Raw genomic sequence first — 17,953 nt, 5'->3', positions numbered from 1 at the left:
GCAATGATTGCGGTTACTTGCTGGTTTTCATTTCATTTTTCATGCCACTTCTTTGCCGGGTGCAGTTTCGTCGGAGGTGGCGGTGGCCCCCGGCTGGGGACCGAAGGCCCTTGGAAGGTGTTGGCTCCGGCTGAGCTGTGGTGTCTGCCCGTCGTATTTGTGATCCTGCCGCTTGTTAAGCACTTTAAACAATGTGGCAGTCCTGGCGCTCGTCTTGTTAAATTTAATTTTGCCACTTGCCCAACCAATGACAGGGCACAAAACGAATTACGACAGCAGTCCGAGGAGTGAAATGAGGCATCTGCCCTCCGGACCCACTTCTGGCCACTCTCTCCTCTAGACAGACAATTTGTCAAATGAATTCCGAGTCATTTTGGAGAATTGCATAAGTAGAAAATGTGGAAGAAAGCGCAGGGAACTGGGGACACTTGACATGACACTTGGAGTGGCCGGGGAATCCCCGGAATGCAGCAAGCAAAATGTTTTAAATGCATTTCGCTTTAGATAATACATGGCAGATGGAAAACACGAGCTGGGACGGAAAATCCGGCTAAGGTGAGAAACTGTGCGCCTGCATTCTTCCGCGCAGCAGCAGCGTAAAATTTAATTTTCCAATTAAATGGTGAAAGTTTTTCTTTCTTTCGCCCCCTTGTTGTTTGTTGTTGCGGAAAGTTTGCATTGTTGGCCATCAAACTGACATCGGGGAATATTACAAAACCCCCAAAGCGCAGCGGGCGAAATAAAGCATTCAGCTGCAGCGAAAAAAATATAGAACCCTGACCACTCCAGCGATTGTTTTCCGCATCGAATGCACGAACATTTTTAGCTCCGGAAAAAATGTTTTAAAAAAATATACACACACACGAGAATTTGCGGCTCACAAAAATAATTTGGGGAAATATATTTCAGCATTTGGGTAGACCGACAGATAGCCTGGAAAAGAAAATATTAATACGTGAGAACAATCGATTACATACTCAATTGTGTCTTTTAGACAATTTATTTTTAAATAGTTCCAATTTTTTAGTCACTACATATTGTTATAGTCATATTGCCATGCAACGTTCCCATTTTGATGAACTAATATGCCCCAGTACCGACAGTATTTAGATGGCCAATCGTGAATTGCAAATGTGAGCTCGAAAAGTTGGTATATTGTGATTGCCCCAAAGGTGCCCCTTAATACATATGGTATCGATTGATTAACAATCGTTAAATTGTTTAGCCAGCCGCGCTGAATGAAACTTGAGAAATTTGCGCAAATATTTGAAAAGCCCTGGAATTTGTGTGGTCGGTGAACCCAAAAAAGGAAACGCTAAGACTCCAACGGACTTAAGCTGATTCCGTGGCCGTCATTTGGCCGAGTAACCGTGAAAAAGTTTTCGACACTTCAGCAGTAACCGTGAAATTTGTATAAATTGCACTTGACATTTTCTCCGCGCATTTTTCAGCTTAACTTTCGCCATAAACTAGCGCGTGGAGGGCCAAGAGTCTGCGACTTGTCCCACATTAGCCAAGAGCAATTGAAATTAGTGCGGTAATCGGAGGGCGACTTCACTTTGGTGGATGAATGGTGGCAAAGTTTCAAGTTTTTCGCGAATAACTTTAGCTGCAATGTGGCGGCAAATTGGATGCTTGGCAAAGACAGAAAATTAAGCGTCCACCCGCAAGTCATCCTCTTGCTCCGCCTTCTATTTCTCTATCCCTCCATAACACGAAGGAATATTTTACCAGTTTTTTGCTAAATGTGTTTTTAACAAACGTATTGAAATACAAATTTGAGCCGTCACAGGCGAACACAAAATGTGTTTAGTGAATGTTAAAATTCGAAGATCCGTTCAAAAGTTATAAATAAAATTATGTGATGATCTTTTCAAAATAAAAACAAGGAAGAACGCTATAGTCGAGTACCTCGACTATCAGATATCCGTTACTCAAAGGGAAATGGAGATATGCAAGCAGCAAAGCGAGATTAAAATGCGCCACCTACCGGCGGTAGACAGATTTAAGCGTTATGGGCGTTGGAGTGGGCGTGGCAAATTTATTTTTGGATCAATCGATAGGTATTGACGACACCAATACATTTCAGTTAAAATTTTTTATCTAGCATGCAAATTGTGGGCGTCACAGGTTTTCGCGGTTTGTGGGCGTTTAAGTGGGCGTGGCAAACTTTTTTTTGGGTCAATCGATAGGTATTGATAAGAACAATACATTTCAGTTAAAATTTTTTATCTAGCATCAAAACTGTAGGAGTTACAGTTTTGGGCGGTTTGTGGGCGTTAGAGTGGGCGCGGCAGTCTACTGAAACAAACTTGCGCTGCGTAAGAAGCTCAGGAATCTGTACGCCAAATCTCAATAGCCTAGCTCTCATAGTTTCCGAGATCTCAGCGTTCATCCGGACAGACAGACGGACAGACGGACATGGCTAGATCGACTCGGCTAGTGATCCTGATCAAGAATATATATACTTTATGGGGTCGGAAACGCTTCCTTCTGCCTGTTACATACTTTCCGACGAATCTAGTATACCCTTTTACTCTACGAGTAACGGGTATAATAAAAGAGAGAGCGCTATTGTCGAGTGCCTTGACTATCAGATACCCTTTACTCAGCTAAAGGGACCAAAGGGAAGTGGAGATATGCAAGCAGGAAAGCGAGATTAAAATGCGCCACCTACCGGCGGCAGACAGACTTAAGCGTTATGGACGTTAGAGTGGGCGTGGCAAATTTTTTTTGGATCAATCGATAGGTATTGACGAGAACAATACATTTCAGTTAAATTTTTTTATCTAGCATGAAAATTGTGGGCGTCACAGGCTTGGGCGGTTTGTGGGCGTTAAAGTGGGCGTGGCAAACTTTTTTTTGGGTCAATTGATAGGTATTTATGAGAACAATACATTTGAGTTAAAATTTTTATTCTAACATCAAAATTGTAGGAGCCACAGTTTTGGGCGGTTTGTGATCGGTAGAGTGGGTGTGGCACTCTGCTGAAACAAACTTGCGCTGCGTAAAAAGCTCAGGAATCTGCACGCCAAGATCTCAGCGTTCATCCGGGCAGACGGACAGGCGGACATGGCTAGATCGACTCGGCTAGTGATCCTGATCAAGAATATATATACTTTATGGGGTCGGAAACGCTTCCTTCTGCCTGTTACATACTTTCCGACGAATCTAGTATACCCTCTTACTTTACGAGTAACGGGTATAATAAAAGCGAGAGCGCTATAGTCGAGTGCTTCGACTATCAGTTATCTTTGGCTGTGAAGTCACTGATCATGTTCTTCATATATACGAGTAGTAACCAATAAAAGGACAATCAAAAAATCCGGCTTAAGAAAATTTAGGCAAGGCGATAGGTATTGACAAGCTTAATAAATTAAAACTTACTTTGAAATACCATCTTCAAAAATGTGGCTTAAGCATGCGCGGATCCACGGCGGGATATAGGGGATAGAACCCAAAACCGTATGTATTTTATACATAATTCTTTGATTTATTTTTAATTTATTACACAACAAGTATAGATTCCGATAGTGCTAAGGGAGGGATTTCAAGTGCCAAAAATGTTATGTAGAAGACTGGTACTATATTAATGTTATTCGTTAAATTCGTTAAAAATTTTAATTTTTTTAAAGGAGCACTTTTGAATTAGCTCGACTTAAGTTTAATATCACTCTAATGCCAACTTAATGCCAACCCACAACAAAGGAAGCAAAGCACCTTCCGCATTGAATGGGATGAGAATCATAGCGTCCCGATCAGGATAATCCTTGATAGGCTGTGTAAGTCATTTTGTGTGTTTGTAGACTTGGTTCTGCATGGAGTTCCTTCAGAGTTCCCATGACAGACTATGTAAACTAAATCAAATTTTTATGGTTTCCATGTAGCACCCAGTTCGGTGTTATAAAACTTTTTTTAAAATCTTTTCAATAAAACTAGTTGCCAATCAAAAAATTTGAACATTCAATATTTTAAATCATATTTCTTAAGGAATTGTTTTACTGTGCTTACTTTTTAAAACAAAAAAAATTGTGCTTCGGTTTGGGCAAAAATTAATATGTTTCATATTTCTTTGCGCTGTTTTTCAAAACGTTTACAACTATTTGAAATGGTTTAGTACTATTTGTTTAAAATACAGAACATCTCTGACAAAAATGGAGGATCAGACAATTAAGTTTAATCAAAGGAAATGATATTATTTTAAATTAAACTATTGCACATTCCACCTTCAGTTGAAATTCCTTTTGAATTAAGAAGTTCAATTCGGTGCTGTTAAGCGAACCGGCCCTCAAACCTATACTGGAAATAACGTTTTCGTTTCATTCCGCACCCGCTTTCGTTCTATATCGTCCCGCTAAGTCCAAATAATTAATTATGCAGGTTTCCGAGAACTATGCAACAGATATCGCTCCAAAGCTGGTCGTTTGGCGTTTCGCCGTCCAAAAAAGTTAAATGAGTTTTTATGCTCCCCCTGGCAAGCACTCTCCGAAGCCACCCCCTAAATGTCCCCCTGAACCCCCTTCACAACCACCTCTAATTGGAAAAAGGCAAACGTTCAAAATGACAATACAAAACTTTGAGCTTGGCGAAAATTGAAATAAATTTTCGGCAATAACAACAACACACAATAAATAACAATGAACGAGTTGGCAGCACCTCGAGGGGGCGGGAAAACGGGGGGTAGTGGCGGTTGTGGCCATTTAAAACTTGATTAAGGCCCTGAACGATGACGTTAGTTGATGAGAAACTGAGGAGGAGCGTGGAAAATGCCCATTAAAACGGAGACTGGTAGACTGCTGACTCCCCTTCCCGAAATTCCTATGTTTGCTTCGGCTTTTGGGGCATTCTCAGAGACCCGCATTCATGTGGGCCGTTAAATCGCTTTAATTGCCAATTTCCGGTTAAGTAATAAAAAGCGTTTTGCGCCCGCTCTGCACGAAAATTGGTAAGAGAGCAATTAAATGGGAAAAATATTTCTCGTTGCGATTCCGCTAAAATGAATAAATTAATGTGCGCTTGAACGATTGCCTGATTGATTGATTGACGCGCAGCAGCAATCGGGACAATGTGCTCGGAAAATTGGAAAAGTTTCCTTTGTCTGTGGAGTCGAAAACATATCATGTTTGCCTTTCATTTCTGCGGCCGGCCACGAATGAGTTAAACAAGTTAATTCGGGTTAACGGTCGCCTGGTTCTTGGCCTTCCATCATTTGAACTCCACTGGTCAGGTCCAGATTGCCATTGCTTTTTATTTTTTTGCAGGTAACACTAGGTTACAAATAACTTTTCGGAAATGCCGATTTCTGGATTTTTTTTATGTAGGAAAAGTTTTTTTTCAAATTCTGTTTTTTGAGTCTTAAAGTACACTATTTCAACTTTTTTTTTTAAATTTAAAAATTGGAAAAAGTTGAAAAGTAACGGAATTTTAGCCAAACTGCCGGACTCCTATCTATTTCAAGTCCCTTGTTCTAGACACGATTCCGGGTATACCTGAAATCGAAAATCTAAAAAATGTAGTTAGTTTAATTGATTAAACTAAACTCTTGTCGCTGAACGAAGAATTATCTTGTCGAAATGCGGACTTTTGCAACGTACAAAAAATCGTTTTTGCTATAAAAAAATGATTAATTCGTTTAGCGAAAAGCAAAAATTATCAATCAATCAATCGGAAATAACACCGTTCCGAGATAATCGGGTTTAAAGTTTCAGGTGTCCTGCTTCTGTATCAAGAGGTAGTTAGCTATAAAATACTATATCTTTGGTTCGAATGGCCCGATCGGTATGATTTTATGAGTGATTTTTCTCAAATTTATACATTAAAGTTTTTATCCGGTACAAGTGTATATAAATCCTTAAACAAATTATTTTGGTGTCTGTGTTTTTGTAAAACCAAAAAAATTAATGAATTTTGTCCAAATATGGATTGTTTGGTTCGTTTGTACGCCAACTTTAAAATGGAACACACCTTATAGTCACGAAATAATTATAACCCGTTCTGGGACGTTTTTGCTGCAAACTAGTGTAATAAATCATCTGATGTGGCCACATAATGGGAAAATGAAAACAAATTGATTATACACTTTTTTACCCAATTTTCTTTGGATTCGAAATGTTAATTTCCAAAACAATTAGTAAAACTATAAGTAGACCTTAGGGTTAACCCTTCTAAATGTTCCCTAGGTTTAAATCTTATTTTAATCTTTAACATGTGAATTAGAAAACGGGCTTACAGTTTAAGGTTTAAAATATAAATGAAGTTAAAGAATATAACTTATAACTTTCATGTTCATATAATTTATATATGAAAATGAAAATGTTAAATTTACTTTTTTATTTTTGGCATAACAAATAAACTAACTAAAATAAATCAAAATTTGTATTTTAATTTTTATAGCATAAACTTATTTCCTTTAGAAGCCCTTAAATGTTTGCAATAATTGTTTTAATATTGTAATTAAAACATAGCCCAAAAACTCCAAAAAGATTAAGAAAATTGACTGGCTACACGCATGAGTTGCAGTTTATTCCAGGTATTTCCTTCCATTTTCCACAGTCTTTTAACCATTAAGAACCCTCTCTAATTAAGCCTGCCGTCAAAAAGGAAAACCCCGAAAGTTCTAATGTGTTTTTCCCGACTGCTCTCTTGCAAAACGTTTAATAGCGCATGCTTTCACGTTTCTCATTCGCATATTTTGGCATTGCAATAAATACAAAAAATAATTAACTCATTAAATAAGCATTTGGCGTTGCAATTTGTGGGGTGGTGCCTGTCATAAATATAGCTTAATGTCCTGACCAGGAATGGGGACTTTGGGTCAGGTAATTTTTGGCCACTAGGCCGCAATTAATGCCAAATGCCGGCACATGGCCAGGACATCGTTATTATCGTGCTGAACAACTTGCGGCAATAATAAAAGCATAATTTACAATGTTCGTCTTGGCCGGACAGACTCTTGCCTTTGCCAACCACTTAATAATTTAGTTAATTAATTTTCACACTGGCCAGGCCAAAAACTTTTGTCCGCCTGTGAAACCCTTGCACTCAATTAACATTTGGAATTATTTATCTAAATGATCACCGAGCAAGGTATATATGTGAGTCGTACTTCAAATGAGGAATGTGCAGGAGCAGGAGCAACGAGGACCCACGTAGAGCCAAGGACACAACAACGACAGCCGACAACCACAACGACAAATGCCGCCCATTGTTGGCATTTGCAATTATTCATACGCCACGTAGACAAATGTGCTGACAGCCCACACACACGTCATGCACACAGGACATTCCTGCTTAGATTCGTTGCCTACTTGTAATTGTCGCAGATAATTAAGTTGCTAATACTCGTAAGTCAGTACCGAGCTCCCTCCAGGTCAACGGTTCTGCCCATTAAAGGACCATCATGGAAAAAGGAAAATGGCAAGGAAGAGGCAGTTGGATGAACTATTTCTACCAACTTTCTTTTCACCAGGATTCAAACATATTTTCTAATTTTAGGGCGCACAGAGCTAAATACTGTAACCTTCCCTCAGATACAATACACTCTTGATACATTTTTGTAGTCAATATCTTATGTTTAGTATAAGTTAATTTACATTTTTATGTTTGTAAACCCGATTAAACCACTTCTTTTTGAGACCTTAAATCGATTTTTCGATGCGAAGACTTCCTTCATTCGCACGAAATCTCACATTTAAGATAAAAGCTTTGCACAACCGGGTGCGAATCCGGCAATAAACAAGCCTCGTTGGGTCACCAGAGGTTTAAGCAGCAGAAAAAACGCTAAAAAGATATAAATGAGAACTGTATAAATTCATTTAAGCGTTGGGCAAATTAAATGCAACATTTCTATAACAGATCAACTGCTCCTACATTTTCAAAGAACTCCTATTACGACTACAAATATGCATTCCCTACTCACAAAACAATTTTCTTGGTCAAAATAATAATTTACTTTTTAATATGTTGAATGAATTTTATTGCATAGCTTACTTCTTAAAAGTTAATCTACTAGTAACATAGTTATGTTGCAATAGTAAATGACACTATTAAAAACATAAGCCCCAAATCGTCCATGCAAAAGTATGCAACTTTTAATTACTTTAAAAATATTCTCCAATGTGTTGCGTATAATTCTTAACTGGGTATTGCGTCCCGCACACGAAGACTACCATTACAACCTCTGAAAAGTGAAGACTTTACATAAAACATATATTCTGTAAAGTCTTAGTCCAATAATTTCACTGTGAAAAAGATTTGGGTTGACTCAGAAATTGCCATCAGCTTTTTATACCCGTTACTAGAGAGTAAAATGGGTATACTAGATTTGTCAGAATGTATGTAACAGGAAGCGTTTCCGACCATAAAAAGTATACATATATATTCATGATCAGGATCACTAGCCGAGTCAATCTAGCCATGTTCGTCTGTCGGTCTGTCTGGCCGTCCGTATGAACGCTGTGATCTCAGAAACTATAAAGGCTAGAAATTTGGGATTGTGCATGTAGATTCGCTCTCGCACTCCCTTAAGCTGAGTAACGGGTATCTAATAGTCGAGGACATCGACTATAGCGCTTTCCCTATTTTTAAATTAGTTTTAAACTTTTTCGCTCGGAAAATTTTTCCTTAACCGTTTGGCAAGTTGTTTTCTTTCTAGTTAAAATGTTTAACATGTAATACGACATTGAGTGTACAACTTTTTCAAATATTAACGTTCCTATTGGATAAAGTAACAACACAAAAGAGGTCTACAAAATACCAAAAAATACTTTTTGAAGATATTGATATTAACAAAAAAGAACGCTATAGTCGAGTACCTCGACTATCAGATACTCGTTACTGAGCTAAAGGGACAAAAGGGATATGGAGATATGCAACCAGCAAAGCGAGATTGAAATGCGCCACCTACCCGCGATCTCAATATATGGTTATGTGGGCGGTAGACAGATTTAAGGGCGTTATGGGCATTAGAGTTGACCTGGCAAATTTTTTTGGATCATTCGATAGGTATTGACGAGACTAATAAATTACAGTTAACATTATTTTTTCTAGCATGAAAATTGTGGTAATAAAAACAGGCTTAGGCGGTTTGTGGGCGTTAGAGTGGGCGTGGCATATTCGCGTAACAAACGTGCGCTGTGTACAAGGCTACGGAATCTAAATATGAAATTCCAATTCTCTATCTTTGATCATTTCCGAAATATCCGCGTTCATACTTGCGATTTTTTGAAGTTTGTGAGCGTTAAAGTGGGTGTGCAAACTCTTTTTGGTCAATCGAAAACTATTGACAAGAACAATACATTTCAGTTAACATTTTTATTCTAGCATCAAATCTGTAGGAGCCACAGTTATGGGCGGTTTGTGGACGTTAGAGTGGGCGTGGCACGCTGCTGAAACAAACTTGCGCTGCGTAAGAAGCTCAGGAATCTGACAGCCAAATCCCAATAGCCTAGCTCTTATAGATTCCGAGATCTCAGCGTTCATCCGGTCGGACAGACAGACGGACATGGCTAGATAGACTTGCCTAATGATCCTGATCAAGAATGTATATACTTTATGGTGTCGGAAAGGCATCCTTCTGCCTGTTACATAGTTTCAGACGAATCTAGTAAACCACTTTACTCTACGAGTGACGGGTATAAATATCTTTAGTACCATACTAAATACACAAAAAATATGAAAGCGCAGTAATACTTTTTTCTAAGATATTTCGATGTTACGTTTGATAAGAAATGGTTGAAATGTCCATGTAAAACAATTTAAGCAGTTAAGTTATATTTTGATGGTTGCGTTACTATTTGCATTGGTCAATTTGATTGGTTTTTGAAAACACATTTGAAAATGCGCAATAAAGCCAATGCTTAATTCACCGGGGTAATTTTTTGGTGTTACACAGTGTTGTCTTTAACATGTCATTTAAATTATTCGATTAGATTTTTAGAACGAAAAACTGCACAACTATGCGTCGCCTATCGGATTTATGTCTTGTACACATATTTAAATTTAAGGCTTCTATCACCCTCTTCAAGTGTGCTCAAATTGGGCTAGTTAATGCTCAAGAAGAGAAGGAGCGCTGCAAAAACGGGCATAAGATTATTAATAAAGTCTTTGTAAAATATTAAAACACATAATTCACAAGGCTGAGCTACAGGAAAAGGAAAGCGCAAGGAGTGGCGCGCCCCGGGCGGCGAGTGCTAGGGACGAAGAACAATGGGCAGATTAAAACGCATCCCAAAGACAATGCCAGTGTAACTTGTTTCCAAAGCGAAGTTCGCCCCTGAGTTCCAAGTTCACAAAAAAAGGGATTCGGTCAGAAGCTGAGTCAAGAAGCTCAGGATATATTAAGGGCAAAGTGGCAAAAAAGAAGAAGTCTGAGTAGTTCGCAACCGAAAATAGTTATTTTCGGCTGCATTGTAGCCATTAGAAGAATTTCGAAAAAATAGGTTAGAAATTTGTATACCAGTTACTTGTAGAGTAAAAGGGTATACTAGATTCGTCGAAAAGTATGTAACAGATAGAAGGAAGCGTTTCCGACCCCATAAAGGATGTACATATAATCTTGAACAGGATCACTAGCCGAGTCGATCTAGCCATGTCCGTCTGTCTGTCCGTCCGGATGAATGCTGAGATCTCGGAAACTAACAGAGCTTGAAAGTTGGGATTTAGTATGTAGATTCCTGAGCTTCTTGCGCAGCGCAAGTTTGTTTCAGCAGGGTGCCACGCCCACTCTAACGCCCACAAGCCGCCCAAATCTGTGGCGCCCACAATTTTCATGCTGGAAAAATAATTTTAACTGAAATGTATTAGTCTCATCAATACCTATCGATACCTACCCATATCTCCATCTCCCTGTGGTCCCTTTAGCTGAGTAGCGGGTATCTGATAATTGAGGTACTCGATTATAGCGTTCTTCCTTGTTTTAAATATAAATATAAGTCGGGAACTGTAAATAATGATTATTGACCTGTTTTTTAAATCAAAAAATCACTTAGGATCGACACACGCAGAAAGGAAAGTACCATAGTGATTATCTTTGGTCAGTCGATCCATTTTCATCATGGTTTTCAAACATGTGATTTTTATAATATTCCTCAAATATATGATATTCCTAAACAATAAATGACATTTTTGAGTTCTAGAACAAAAATACAAAATATTCATTATGTTTCATTATTTGTTCTTTCAATATAAAACTGATTTTGGAACCAGGTAGAGCTAGCTGCATACATACGTGCAGATAATATTAATTTTAAAATAAGTAAGGGAAATCCTTCAAGCCTAACCAAACAAGTTTATATGTTTGTGAAAAACATTTTACAAAAATAACGATAAGGCTCTTCCTCTTAACACTTCGCCGTTGTTACAAAATTCACAACTGCGGATTCTTAAGAGTAAGAGGCTACACTTTACTGTCTTTAGATTAAGTAGATTACAAGAATCCGCGGTTATTACAAAATGGATAACCGCGGATTCCTAAGAAGGGAATTAACCTCTTTTTCTGGAATTCTTCAATAACGCGAAGATTAGCTAGATAGATTGTATGGAACATAATCAACTCAAGTAATAATATTATAAAATATTGGTAATTTTGTTAAATGTTAGTCCCGTTGACTTCGAAAAATTTGAGGCCATGATTTGTACAGTGTACACTCATAAAAAAACCAAGTTTTGCATCTTTTAAGCACGAATTTGCAAGACCGAAAATACTAGGTATCAGAACCTTTCGGTCTAAAATCAAGTATGAAAAATTCTAGTCATACTTGTACTAAAAACACCGACAAAGATTACATTTTTTATTCTTTGGGCCGCGGCTAACGGCGTTCATCGAAATTCACTCACTAAATCTGGTATTTTTTCTGGTATTTCCTAAGCTCATCTGAGTACCGCGCTGTCTCTCGCTCACTCCTATGGTTAGCTCGCGGTTTTCGTCGATGTGAGTACTAGGCTTTAAATCCAAATTGTGCTCAACGTGAGAACTTTTTTAGCACGAACGTTCTTATATGGTAAGCATAAAATCGTTCTCAAATCAAGGCTGTTTTTACTTGATTTTAGCACGGTGTTTTTACCTGAGTATACGCACGTAAATAAAAAAACGTAAAATTTTTCTGTAAAATCATCCTAATTTGAAGGAGATCGGTATAAAAAAGAAGTCAAACGCGATTGAGGAACTCAGTAATGCAAGCTTGAAAAAACATCGGTATTGGCAACTGGTAGTGGCCATGATCGATACTAGCGAAAATCGTAGAAAATAAAAGATAAATTACAAAAAGAAAAATAAAAATAAATGTAGCATTTATTCTTTAAAATTGATTTCTAAAAAATAAACAATCTATCGAAATTTTTGGGCTCACCATCGATGTTTTCAAAATGAAATAACATCGATAGGATCGATCGCTTTACCAACTCTACTGTGAGGTACCTCTTATAGCGTCTGCACACTGTTTTAATTTTGAACGGATTCTTGTTCACATAGAGAATCGCTGAAGCGAACGGCTGAGAACGGCATAAGCAAACCGTGTCCGAAGGGGCAGGACATGCAAATTCAGTTGCTCCGAATAAATTGAAAGCAACGCAAATCTAAATACATTTTAAACGTTAAGCCTAGTACTCACATCGACGAAAACCACGAGCTAACCATAGGAGTGAGCGAGAGGCAAACAGGCGGCTAAAGGTTTTCGTCGGGTCTGTTTTTCAGCGCGGTACTCAGAAAAGCTAAGGAAATACCAGAAAAAATACCAGATTTCGTGAGTGAATTTTCGATGAACGCCGTTAACCGCGGGCCAAAGAATAAGACATTTAATCTTCGGTGGTGTTCGTGCAGAACCGGTGGGGAATTTAAAAATTAAAAATGGAATAAAAACCCCAAAAACGGCTTAAGGAGGTTAGTACAGATTAAAAAAGGCGTATAATCCAAGCTGTTGCCCATTGTTGTGGGACTTGACCGACAGGAAGCAATACTACAACGGGCCAAATCTGCAGAACAGTCGAAGCGCTGGAGGAGATCCACGAAAGAATCCCACAGGGAAGGAACATGGGACATCGTTCGATCTCCGACGAGCTCTCCACTGAGGACTCCACCTCCACCAGCTACTTGACAGCTTGAGAGGAGATGCAGGACGCGCCGGCTTCTGTAGGGAGGAGAAAATATGGTCGCCCGCTAAGGGACAGCTGGAGGAGCCATCACCAGCTATTATTGGCCAGCCTATTGGGATCCGGAGCTGGACTGCAGATGGCGCGGGAAAGATAGCGAAGCATCCGTGGGACGAGAAGGGAGCCTTAAACTTCTAATTTACATAAATAAAAACATTCGTTGAACATTTAATTTATTTTTATTTTAATTTCTTTATGCACCAGCAGACTCTTCTTTTTTAAATTGCTCCACTTGATTTGTTTTCCGTTTGGCAACAAGCCCAGCTGCTTGACAGTAAGACCATGCCACATGCATTGCGGGTGATCTTTGAAAACTTCGGTCACACTACAAAGAATACGATTTTTCGACTAGTGAAACTCCTTGCCGATCTGAGTACTAGGCTTTAGCATGAAGAATATTTTCAGCGCCAAATAATTATTTACTACTAACAAATTGATTAAGGATGCCACTACCATTTTGGCAAGCGTAGTAAAAATTGAATAGGGACTATTGTGGACCAACAGTGACGCGACGATAGTTTTCACAGCTTTGAGCCGTTGAAATCCTTTAAGTATTTGTAACACCTCCCTCGCATACGTTTCTTAGATTATATCCATTTTTTAAGCAACAATTTTGGGAGGTGGATACTCCTTTAAATGGCTTTCCTTAAGATAAATAAGGTACGTTTTGGTAAGCTGCAGGTTGGTTATTTCCTTACAAAAAAAGCATAGCAATATTTATTTTCTATATGAGATCAATTGTTGGGTTCCGAGCCGTTGGGAGGCTCCTTGGCCCTGCACCAACAATAATAAACGGCGCCATTGCAGTTAAGAAGCATTTTCATCTTAACAAAATCCCAAAACTCCATGTACAAAAGTCACTCAAACCCGTAAAAAACACTGAATAAAGGGACAAGTTTGTTTGAGCGGAGTGCCACATTTTGAAGATTTTGTTTCAGATTGAAATTGATTTTATTGATCAATACCTATCAACAATCCAAAAATCATAGAAATCGCAATAATATTTAAATTGTTATGAGTTACTAAGTTAATAAGTGGTAAGCGCCTTGCATTGTTATTAGTACCGCTACCATCCGCCGGTGGCGCTGTACGCCATGTAACAAGCGAAAAGAAATGACTGGGAATTATATTACAAGTGTTTTTGTTTTAAAGTTTCTTAGCTGACAGTTCCTGGTAGAGTTGGACCTCTATATAAAAAAAAATAAGTTAAATTTTTTTTTTTTAAAAGATCTTTAATACTCTATTTCAGTACGTTTTAAGAAACTTTCGATCTATAATATGTTATGAATTATTCTTAAATCGAATCATATTTGTAGCAAAAACAAGTACTATTTATTAATAAAGTAAGAAAGTTGCAGGCATGATTTAAGGACGAATAATTTTTAAATCAAAATACATACGTATATTTAAATTGGTTTTTAAGAGATATAAGAACTGCAAATAATATTAATGATTAGAGATGACGAAATTGTGATCAATTTAGGACGTTTCCAGTACGAACGGATTGAAAATGTCAAGCGTGAAATCGTTCTTAAATCAAGACTGTAGTTTGTGTAGGCATACAGATTGTAGGGTTTCTTAAGCAGCAATCAGCATAAGCGGACGCCCACAAACAACCACTGTAAGTAATAGATATTTACGCAATGCGATCCCATGCAAAGATTCCTTATTGTAATTCTAACGATGGCGGATGATAGTTGGCATCGGCTTAAACAAATATCTTTCCAGTATGTTTTTACTTACTCGTACAGTCCCTGCTTATAATTGGAGACCAGTTAGACTGGAGTGCCACAGAAATCGCAGAGCACTTAATAGGGCCGAGTTTCTTATGCGCACCCCTGCTATGTTACAAAAGCATATCTGTCAATTTAGTTACAGTTAGACAGTTACCGTTAAAAGTTAATCACAAACCACTTTAAGATCGTATTACAATTGTTTACTAGCTTACTCAAAAATTAGGTTACAACAAAGCATAATAATCCGACTAAAATTAAGAAAGGAGTTCTCATATTAACTCGACCAGAAGGAAGCTGCACAACACCTTATTGCCGGACCGAGTACGACGCAATCCGGCTGTTTGATTGCTGTTGCTTTGGTGAGGGATCCGAATAAAGGATGCCTGACAATGGACGCACGACAAAGAGCCCAGGAATCAATTGACCATGCTGTGGCGATGGCTTCTTGTGGCGCCCGCTGCAGATTCTGCAGTTTCAAGGGTCCATAAACAATAGGCACTAAGCATGTGCTCCATAGTCCGCCAGCAGAGTCTAAAATACAAGAAAAAACGAAAAATAAACCCAGAAAATAGCACAACAATCCAGTCCACTCCACTGTCAGCCACTCTCCTTGACTGTACTCCAGTCTACCCCACTTGCCCACTGCGCTGGATTTCTTTTGGCTTGGAGTGGCCGAAGGTGCAACTATTTAAGGCACTAAAACTGCCACAAGGCAAGCGGATTAAGTGCACTCAAGAAAAATACATGATTCGAAATGAATGTTGACAAAATTTTCTTTAAAAAAGTTTATAAGAAACTTATTATTTGTAATATTATCAATAGCATTATACAAATGTTAGAAATATTTTATAAAGAGAAGCATAACCTTAAAACTTCACAAATTATTTATAGATAGAAGGAAGGATTAAAATTTTTCTTAGGGCCGATTTATAAATTTATAAATTTAAGACAAGTAGTGTTTAAAACCTACTTTTAGTTTAACATGCAGACGAGAAATCGGCCCTTAGGAAGAAAAATAGCCTCGTCGTCCGATTCCGGTGGGGCAGCGTAGCACATCGGAGTGCCGTACACAACAGGATCAAAGTTTGGCCCTGCTCCTAGCCCCATTAATATTAAACGATTTGCCTTGTTCAGCTGCCTGAGACTCTCGACTTTAACCCCAAGTTGCCACCCCTTCTCAGCAGATTCTCTTTACTGTTTCTGGCCTGGTAGACTTTGGCTTGTCTGGTGGGCTTTGGCCACTTTTGTTTGGCTAGTGACAGAAGCGACCGTAAAAGCATGTCGGGAGTGATAATACAATTTTTAATAATTATGCTAAATAATGAATTGTGCACAGAATGCCAAAGAGAGATTAAGTCTTGACAATACATCAGACAAAAAAAGTTCTAGGGGACGGATTACTCGAACGACAATGATCAAACATATAGAATAATAGACGGGGGATTCATAAATCCCTATTTCAGCAAAGATGTTTATTCTTTCAACAGACACAACTATAGAAAGTTTTATATTTTTAAAGAAGAGTATCTAATTTTAAGTATTAAATGTAAATTAAGTTAACAAAAAAAACTTTAAATACAAGTTTTATTATGACATTTCTTTGTGTTTAGTCTTTTTCATTTAGTTACACTATTCCAATATACTCCTATACTACTATATTCCAATATTTGTTTCATTCGGCACGCTGCTATTCAATATGCCTGTGTTTAGCAGATCGCTTTTGATAAAGCGATTCAAATGAGCAAAATTTAGAATGTGTGTTCATTTTGTAGGTCGTATAAAACATATTCGTCACAAAAGTTGATATCAGAACTTTTGTTTGTTGAAGGTGCGATCGTCATTAGATTTGTGCCTCGTTAAGAAGTGTTTTTGCTTGACAAAATTACACGAGGAATATGCACTTGAACAAGAACTTGTCTTTACAAGTCGTTGAAATTAGGTTTTGATGACGTTATTCAGGTTATTAAAAAAGTTGTTGGCACGCGGTTAAGATATCGAAATAAATTAAAATAGCCATTTAAAACGAAAACAATATACCCTTTTCCCCTACAAGTGACGGGTATACAAAATCGAGTACTTAAAAAAATTATATGTTCTAAAGTATTGGTGTTCCGATCGTTCCTACGGCAGTTATATGATATACTCGTCCGAGTAGAAAACAAGGAAGAAAGCTATAGTCAAGTGCTTCGACTATCAGGGTATCAGCTAAGGGAAAAGTAAAGCAGATGGAGATAGCAGCAAAGCTACTTATTTCAAAATTGAAGGGCGTCATACAGATCTTACCGTTATGGGCGCTTATGTTCGCAAGTGTGGGCGTGGAAAATTTTCTAAAGTCAATCAATAGGTATTGACAAATATACTTCTGTTAATATTTTTATTCTAGTTTTGGGCGGTTTGTTGGCGTCAGAGTGGGCGTGGCAATTTTATAAAATAATCTCTAGAATCTGTATGCTTAGTCCCAAATTCCGCTTCAGCGACTTTTTCCTCCATAAGAAATACATGTGTAGGAAAGAGATGGGAAAAGTCGCTACAACTCGCTGCAGCGGAAAATAGGATCGCACAAATCGATTCAGTATTCCAGTGTTTTTTTCAGTGCTTTTTACAAGTTTAGGTAATTTTTGTGCTTGGCGTTTCGGGATGTTTTGAGAAGAAACTGCATTTGAACTGCAATGACGACGTCATAGGGAAGTCGTCGGTGGTGCAGGCCCAAGGAGCCTTCCAACTTCCATCGGAACTCAGCAATTGATCTCATCTTGGAAATACATTTGCTATGCGCTTTTGTAAGGAAGTGACCAACCTCCAGCTTATGACCTGGCACCTTTTGCATCAAAACGTACATTATTTATGTAAAGAAAAAACTAATTATAGAAGCATCGACCTCCCAAAATTGTTTCTTATTGTATGTATTGTCAAAACACCGTATGCGTGGATGGTGTTATATATACCTTAAAGGGTCCAAACGGTTCTAACTTGTGAAAATTTCCCAACGCTTGCATGAATGGAAATCTCAACCTTGTTTAATTTGCTAAGAGCAATAAAATAATCATTTGGCGCTGACAACATTCCACATG

General features: G+C 38.1%; 1 protein-coding gene across 1 annotated transcript in view; it reads left to right on the top strand.

Annotated features, from left to right (window-relative positions):
* The window catches only part of LOC108007883 (chaoptin), a 381,371-nt gene that overhangs the window by 220,880 nt on the left and 142,538 nt on the right, over nt 1-17,953 (top strand). The gene's annotated exons all lie outside the window — the stretch shown is intronic.

The sequence above is a fragment of the Drosophila suzukii genome, chromosome X (assembly GCF_043229965.1).
Source record: "Drosophila suzukii chromosome X, CBGP_Dsuzu_IsoJpt1.0, whole genome shotgun sequence".
NCBI classification, from domain to species: domain Eukaryota; kingdom Metazoa; phylum Arthropoda; class Insecta; order Diptera; family Drosophilidae; genus Drosophila; species Drosophila suzukii.
Note: the sequence above shows the minus strand (reverse complement) of the source record. Positions and strands in the feature narration are given on the sequence as shown.